The following is an 8,926-nucleotide window of genomic DNA, read 5'->3' as shown; positions in this document are numbered from 1 at the left end:
GTTGGGGCCGCATTGCTACGCTTTCTTAGAGCGTGCCAGGCGGTCCTGCTGTGGATTACTCCGGGCGCGCTTGGCAGTGTCTGGCTTTTTAATGGCCAGACTGGAGAATTGCCTGAGAAGGCTACTTTGTACCTCCGCTGCGAGAGCCGCTGTATGCTCCTCCGTACGGAGGGAGCGTTCGGTGTTTCCGTTGACCGTAATTACTCCTCGAGGGCCTGGCATCTTGAGCTTGAGATATGCGTAGTGTGGCACCACATTGAACTTTGCAAATGCGGTTCGTTCGAGCAGGGTGTGACAGCCACTGCGAAACGGGACTATATCGAAGATTAACTCTTCGCTTCAGAAATTGTCCGGGGATCCGAAGACCACGTCAAGTGTTACTGAGCCTGTACAGTTGGCTTCTACACCTAGTATGACGCCTTTAAAGGTCGTTCTTGTGGGCTTAATCCTTGAGGGATCTATGCCCATTTTCCGCATTGTATCCTGATAAAGCAGGTTCAAGCTACTGCCGCTGTCCATGAGGACTCTTGTGAGGTGAAATCCGTCGATGATTGGGTCGAGAACCAATGCGGCGAAGCCACCATGACAGATGCTAGTGGGATGGTCCCTTCGATCAAAAGTGATCGGGAAGGAGGACCATGGGTTGAACTTTGGGGCGACTGGCTCTATCACGTATACGTCCCGTAGCGCAAGTTTCCGCTCCCGCTTGGGAATGTGGGTTGCGTATATCATGTTCACCATCCACACTTGTGGGGGAAGGCCCTTCTGTCCATTGTTGTTCGGCGTCTTGGGCTCTTCGTCATCAATGTGCAGCCCCTTGTCTCTGTTTTCGGCCCTTAACTTGCCTGCCTGCTTGAACACCCAACAATCCCTGTTAGTGTGATTGGCTGGCCTTTCGGGGGTGCCATGTATCTGGCACAAGCAATCGAGTATTCGGTCCAAACTGGACGGGCCCTGAGTATTCTTTTTGAATGGCCTTTTCCGCTGACCGGATTTATAGCCTTTGAATCCGTCATTGACTGTCGTGTCTTCATTGCTGTCGTTATTAACGCGGCGTTTTTTCTTATTCCGACGTGTCCTGCCACTTTTGTCCTTAGTATCCGAATTACCAGGGTTCTTTGATAAGTTGTTACTGCGAGCTAGCCAGCTGTCTTCTCCCGCGCAAAAGCGGGTCATGAGTGTCGTGAGGGCTGCCATGGATTTCGGCTTTTCCTGTCCCAGGTGCCGGGCAAGCCACTTGTCGCAGATGTTATGCTTGAAGGCTGCTAGGGCCTCTGCGTCCGGACAGTCGACTATCTGGTTTTTCTTTGTTAGGAACCGTGTCCAGAATTGTCTGGCCGATTCCTCTGGCTACTGAATTATGTGGCTTAAGTCGTCGGCATCCAGCGGTCGCACATAAGTGCCCTAGAAGTTGTCGAGGAATGCGGCTTCTAGGTCCTCCCAAGAACCGATTGAGTCTGCTGGCAAGCTGTTAAGCCAATGCCGGGCCGGTCCTTTAAGTTTGAGCGGGAGGTATTTGATGGCGTGTAGATCATCGCTGCGTGCCATGTGGATGTGAAGGAGGTAATCCTCGATCCATACCGCCGGATCTGTTGTGCCATCGTATGATTCGATGTTTACGGGTTTGAAACCCTCTGGGATTTTATGATCCATTACTTCATTCGTGAAGCATAGCGGGTGTGCGGCGCCTCTGTACTGGGCTATATCACGACGCAGCTCGGAAGAGCTATGTCTGTTGTGTTCGACCCGGCCGGATTTGTTGTATCCGGAGTGAAGATCATTGTCACATGCCGTAGGGCGCCTGCGCGATCCGTAGATCGATCTTGTTTGTCTTGTCTTATCCTCCAGTATGTCTCGTAGGTCAGGCGCATTTTCCCGTGCCTTAGTTGAGCGGCGTCAGGGCATGGCTTGGGTGGAGGGCCGACATGCCTCTCTGTCGCAACCGCGAGGTGGCCGGTCTGCCATGTCATGCGCTGGTGATGTAGGTGCTTCCTCCTCTGACCGGGGTAGCGGCCTGCGCTTCGGGTAACTCTTGGAGGGGCGTTCGAGTTCATACTCTTCGGTCGCAAGGTCTTCAGTCCATCTGTCAGCTAGCAATTCTTGGGCAGCTCTAAGCTATTGCTGCTTTTTCTTGAGGCTGCTTGCCGTGGCTAAAAGCCTGCGTTTAAAACACTCTTGTTCGGCGGGGTCTGTTGGTATGAAGAATTCATCGTCATCGAGGCTAGCCTCGTCTTCGGAGGGAGGCGTATAGTTATCATCCTCGACCTCTCGGTCTGCCACTCTTTCATGAGGGCTGGTTTCTCCATCTTCCTGTGCCGAATTTTGCTGAGGTGGGTGTTCTTCGGCGCTATCCGGGGTAATATTATCTTCCGTGCTGGAATCACCGTTTTTGCTTTGGCGGGATTTAGAGCGGCGCCGCTGACGCCGGCGCTTTTGCTGTTTCTTGGGGGCGTCATCCCCCACTATTCCATCGCCATCTCCATCTTTTGGAGTATCCACCATATATATGTCATATGACGAGGTGGCCTTCCAGCGCCCTACAGGTGCTGGTTCTTGTTCGTCTCCTGCATCATCGTCCATGCCGTCGATGTCTTCGGAGTCGAAGTCAAGCGTGTCGGTTAAGTCGTCGACAGTGGCTACGAAGTGGGTGGTGGGTGGGCTTTGAATTTCTTCGTCGTCCGTATCCCAACCTTGCTGACTGTAGTCCGGCCAGGGCTCTCCTGATAAAGAGAGAGACTTTAGAGAATTCAGGATGTCGCCGAAGGGCGAGTGCTGAAAGATGTCCGCGGCGGTGAACTCCATGATCGGCGCCCAATTGGATTCGATCGGCAGGGGCGCGGGGGGCTCGGAGCTCAGAGAGGAATCCGGCTCCTTGGAGTCACGGGCTGTGCAGAGTGCGGGGCTGGCGTTTGGCTCGATCGCCTTTGAGATTACAGCCCCCGAGGTGACGTCCAACCGCTCACCCTCGATTGGCGCAGCTGGCTCTGAATTAAGGGTTAGAGCCGGTGCGTTTGCGGCCTCCAGGGTACTGTTCGGCGGCAGAGCTAGATCATGCCCCACGAGACAGTGCGGCGCGCTCGGCTGTGGCTCGAATTCGTCGAAGATCAAATCTCCGCGGATGTCTGCCGTGTAGTTTACGCTTCCAAACCTGACTTGATGGCCAGGGGCATAGCTTTCAATCTGCTCCAAGTGGCCAAGTGAATTGACCCGCAGTGCGAAGCCGCCGAAGACGAAGATCTGTCCGGGGAGAAAAATCTCACCCCGGACCGCATCGTTGTTGATGATCAAAGGAGCCATCGGGGCTAAAGGCGACGACACAGAGGAACTCTCAATGAAAGCACCAATGTCGGTGTCAAAACCGGCGGATCTCAGGTAGGGGGTCCCGAACTGTGCATCTAGGCCGGATGGTAACAGGAGGCAGGGAACACTTTGTTTTACCCAGGTTCGGGCCCTCTCGATGGAGGTAATACCCTACTCCTGCTTGATTAATATTGATGGTATGGGTAGTACAAGAGTAGATCTACCACGAGATCAAGGAGGCTAAACCCTAGAAGCTAGCCTATGGTATGATTGTTGTATATGGAGTTGATTGCCTACGGACTACAACCCTCCGGTTTATATAGACACCGGATAGGGTTAGGGTTACACAGGGTCGGTTACAATGGTAGGAGATCTTGAATATCCGCATCGCCAAGCTTGCCTTCCACGCCAAGGAAAGTCCCATCCGGACACGGGACGAAGTCTTCAATCTTGTATCTTCATAGTCCAGGAGTCCGGCTGAAGGTATAGTCCGGCTACCCGAACACCCCCTAATCTAGGACTCCCTCAGCTATATATATGGAGGAAGAGGGGAGAATTTCGTGGCCCTTGCAGGAGGGGTCCGAAACCAACCCTAACTCTTGTTTCCCCACACATATGGACTCTAAAAACAGCCTATACTTAAGTATTTCTAAAATACATGGGCCTGGCCCAATAATAAGGTGACGCGGCACCTAGAATAGCCTCTGGACGAAATTTATGAAGTGGCATCTTGTATATTTCGTCCAAGGCTTCATGCACTTCTTATGGTGGCTTCAAAGTCCTGAAATCATCACTTGTAACTCCGTTCTTGATCCCCTTGCCCATGCCATCATCTCCATGCTTGAACTTGCTCCACGGTTCATCTTTCTTGTCCAAGCTAGGCCCTTCATTTGTAAGCAAAACAAATGTATCCAATTTAGGCAGCATCATATTCTCATGAACATTATAATCGTTACCAAGAAATGAAAGTACCTAATAATTCAATTGGCGTGCGCGAGCTCTAGTAATTGGTCCAGTATGTATAGCAGCAGGGGTTGTGGGTGTAACAATGGTATTGATGTCCTCATCAGTCATCCACAACGGTCGAATGAACCACTACATCTTCAAGATGAAGGGCAAGGATTATGTCCTCCGTCCTCCGTCCAATGTCACCAAGTCAAGTGATCGCCGACAAGCAAGCCACACATCGTGGAGATCATAGTGAGAGAGCGAGCCACCAAAAAGAGAGTGAGCGCCACAAGCCCAAATCGAACACCTTCAAGATGAGCGACAAGAGAACCTAGTCCTATTTGCCACCAAAAGTGAGATAAGAGGAGTGTGTGAGAACCCATCTATTGTCCTACACTACGTCCTCGTGTGCAAGGACAATGCACCACAAACTAACACTTCTCACACTCTTCCTCTAGTGTTGTCTTCTCTTTTACAGGAATTTCATGACGTTTTCCCCGACGAGCTACCTCCGGGACTACCTCCACTACAAGGCATTGAGCACCGCATCGACCTCATCCCCGGAGGACTGCTTCCGAACAAAGCTCCCTACCGCATCAATCCCGAAGAAACCAAAGAAATACAAAGGCAAGTAAAGCATCTCATAGACCATGGACATGTGCGTGAAAGTTTAAGCCCTTGTGCCGTCCCGGTCATTCTTGTGCCAAAACGTGACGGTAGCTTTCGCATGTGCTCCGATTGTAAACCTATCAACGCTATCACCGTGCGCTATAGGTCTCCCAATCCATGCCTTGATGATATGCTTGATGAACTTGGTGGTGCCACTATCTTTTCTAAAATTGATCTTAAGACTGGTTACTGATGTAGGGTGGAACCCTAATCGGCCGATCTTTCACGAAAGGAGAGGATCCCATGACGAACATGAAGAACACGAGGGAAATGAGGGAAAACACAAGGGAAACACAAGAGGAACACTCAAACTAACAAGAACAAGTTACACATGTGCTAGATCCATGAACAGAAAGGAAGATACAAGATCCAAAGTCAACAACGGACGATACAAGAGGTAACCGGTTCTTCTCCATGAGGAGGTCTTGAATCCACAAGGGGATCTTCCCGTGAGGGGTCTTGAATCCAAGGTGGATCTTCTCCGTAGAGGGGCCGCGGTCTCTCTCATGGAGTAGATCCGATATGGATGAGCAAAGCTCTATCTCTCAAATGAGCTATCACAATGCTAACCCTAACTAGATGGAGGTGGGGGAGTATATATAGTCTAATCCATGAAGGGGCAAGTGGGAAAGAGGGATACATGGGCCCTTGGCCCGTTCACCGTGTGCAGACACGCACCGGATGTCCGGGCTGGGGGCCGGATCTCCGACCGTTCGCGGGTGGCCAGATGTCTGGGGAACGGGCCGGATGTCCGGGCTGGCGAGGTCAGCCTCGGTGCTCTCTGGATAGGGGGCACCCGATTTTCGGGCAGGCGCCGGATGTCCGGCCCATTGAGGGGCGCCAGATGTCCTGGGGTCGGCCTGATGTCCGGCCGCTGTAGAGTCGCCTAGCGTCTGTCTCTCTCTGGTCTTCTTCTAGTTGGTGGCGCCGGATGTCCATGCTCTTGCCGGATGTCCGGCCGCTGTAGCTCCGCGGCAACTCCACTTGAGGCACTTCTCGATCCGCTTCCATGTGGACTTGTCCTATGCTTCTAGCATCTCCATGGTCGTCTCCTTGGTTCCTGAGCACACTTAGTGTCTTTACATTAGGTAGAAACCATCTCTCGTATGAGTGGGAAGGGGAAGCATTTAGGAATGGGTTCACCTTGTGTCCAATGGCGTATGCTTGAGTGTACATGGGGATGATCGTTGGATGCTCCACATCATCTCCCCTCCCTTGGGTAAGATCCGACATTGGATTGAAAACCTCATCACCATGGAAACGGTTGTCATGGACGGACTTGTAGTTGAACGAAGTGGAAGACATGGCGCAATCAAAGTACTCCAAGGTGTATCCTGAGTGATACACATGCAAAAAGAGAAAACACAAATGACACTCGGAAATACAATGGTTAGTGCACACAAAGTGTCCATCATGTAAGAATGAGTCTGTGCGACAAGATTGAGCATGACAAGGTGCATGAAGCTTATACAAAAGATATGGAATGGTATGCAAAGCATTCACGGGAGCAAAAACATTCATTGTGCACACAAATGTATTGTGAAAGTGATCAATGCAACCATGGTGCAAAATGATGTCATAGAGAGACGGTTTATCAATAGCATGAATATGGCAATGGATGCTCAATATGAGTATGTGATCATGCAATTGATGATGGGCAATATGATCATGATGTACATATATGCCGTCAAGAAAGATCACAACAAATTTGCTAAGGAAATGCACAAGCTCATATATCATGGATGACATGGGAATACAAGATGCATCAAGGCAATCATAATATGAGTCCATCCATGCATAAGATGCAAATTTGTCATGAGTGTGAGATGTCCACTGAGCATGACATGTGTGAGCACAATCAACAAATATGGAGGTGTTGGTGTACCAATGCGCGATGTCGTGGCATGAGTGGAGGTTCGAAGGTGCTTCCAATAAGTCCGAGCGCTCCTCAATTTGAAGGTCCATAGAGCCAATCTCCCATGTCGCTCCTCCGTTCGCGAGATCTATCATGTAGACAACAAGAAGGAGACAACAATGAAAGAGTGACCCATGCAATATGCATAGTTGAGGATGGCTCAAAAGGAAGGAGTTCACCTTTAGGAGATTCTCGCAAATGTTGGTGTTGCACATCGTGTATGCCTTAACATGACCAAATTGGCTCATGATGGTACCACCTTGTGAATCCTTCAAAAAGAAAGAAGATGACAAACACTCAGAAAAACAAATGAGGTTAGCGGAAGTGCAAAACCTATCATTCGTGTGGTAAGATACCCAACAAGTGTATGCATCATGATCCACGTAAGAACGGACAAGGGAGAATTTCATAGTATGGAGGCATATGATGCGATAACAACCAAATACAATAGGCTCAATCAAACAAGCATGCATCACAAGGGAAGTGTCCAAGTCTCCACGATCAATACGCATAGATTCAACAATTGGAGGCAAGCGACAATGGACAAAATATATCATGTGAGAGGCATGAACATATACGTCATCAACCCAAGAAATCAAGTAAGGATGGAACATGGGTGATGCGACAAAGCAAGCAATCATATGAATCAAGGCAAGCAAGCTAGTAGTGCGAAGATGCAACGTACTAGAAGGAATCATGTCAAGTATGTCATGTGTGCAAATAGTGGACATGAATAATGCACAAGACATATCACAAGCATGAAAGGAGGATATGAGCAAAGTATCATCGATGTATTGGAGAGAGGCCATATGTAAATAGCAATGGGACATCATGACTCTCCCAACACAACAAGCAACAATAGCATGAGGCAAATGATAAACATGGCAATAGCAACAAGGATCTCCACCAAGCATGAAAATACACATATGAGTAGTAAAATGGTGAATCATGGGTAAATGCAAGCAAGGGTCACAATTGCATGGCAAAATCATAGAAAGAGTCATAGCACGCAAAGTGAACAAGATACAATGGGCATAAAGTAACAAGTGATAGATAGCCCATAGCCATGTGAGAGCCAAGTGAGAGAGATGTGCGTAGTCGTTGCGCGAAGAGAGCGGTGGGAAGGATACTTCACGGGATCCCAAGTCATCTTTGCTCTCAAGAGCTCGTTTCTTCAACTCTTGGGTATACGTGAGTACCTACACAAAACCAAGACAAAGGGAAAATTGTGTGTGCGTGGTAGATGTACACATCATCCATCATGATGCGCACGTGCTTGTGTTGGTTAGCACAAAATATCCAATGCTCGAATAAATGAGATGCGTGATATAGAAACATGTCATCCATCATGATAGGTTTGTTGTTATGTATAGCATAATGGAGACTCAAATTGTGCAATGCATCACATAAAATATGTAGAGCATTGTTATTCATGGAATGCATATGGTGCAAGCAATCATGGCAAACATGCAAAGTTTGGAATGCATCAAAATCTCCTAATATGTATGAGGAAACTATGGGGGTCTCCTCATGAGAATTAATGGAAACATCACATGGAGAATATTGACAACATCCGAAACAAAGCATATTTGGTTCTATGTGATCATGGCATGGCATAGTAGATGAATTGCGCAAATCATGCAAAGTAAGCATGGCAATATCATCACATGAAAAACAAAATCCAATGACCATCATCTCGTCATCTATGCCATAAGGGCAAATGGTATTTATTGTAATGGGGCATGCATAGTCACTATGTTGACATTGAAATGATGCAATATGGGATATCTCACTCATAGCATATGACAAGTTCAATGGATTTTCAAACATGATGTGACCAATAGAATTTTCACATGATATCCTATGGAGCATAGCATCACAACTAGGCAACTCAACATGCTCATCATCATATTCATCATAAATAGGTAAGTCATGACATGAGGAAGTCGCACTAGCATGAAGCGTGGGAATAGGTGTGTCAACATCATGCAAGCAATATTCGTAAAATAGTCCACTAGTGGGACAAGAGAAGCACCATCACCTATGTTACCTTTGGACCATCTCTCATGTGTTGTAGGTGAGGTGTCGAAGACC

Source organism: Triticum aestivum, chromosome 6A (genome assembly GCF_018294505.1).
Source record: "Triticum aestivum cultivar Chinese Spring chromosome 6A, IWGSC CS RefSeq v2.1, whole genome shotgun sequence".
In the NCBI taxonomy this organism is placed as follows: domain Eukaryota; kingdom Viridiplantae; phylum Streptophyta; class Magnoliopsida; order Poales; family Poaceae; genus Triticum; species Triticum aestivum.
The sequence above is the reverse complement of the archived record's forward strand: the minus strand, read 5'-3'. Positions refer to the sequence as shown.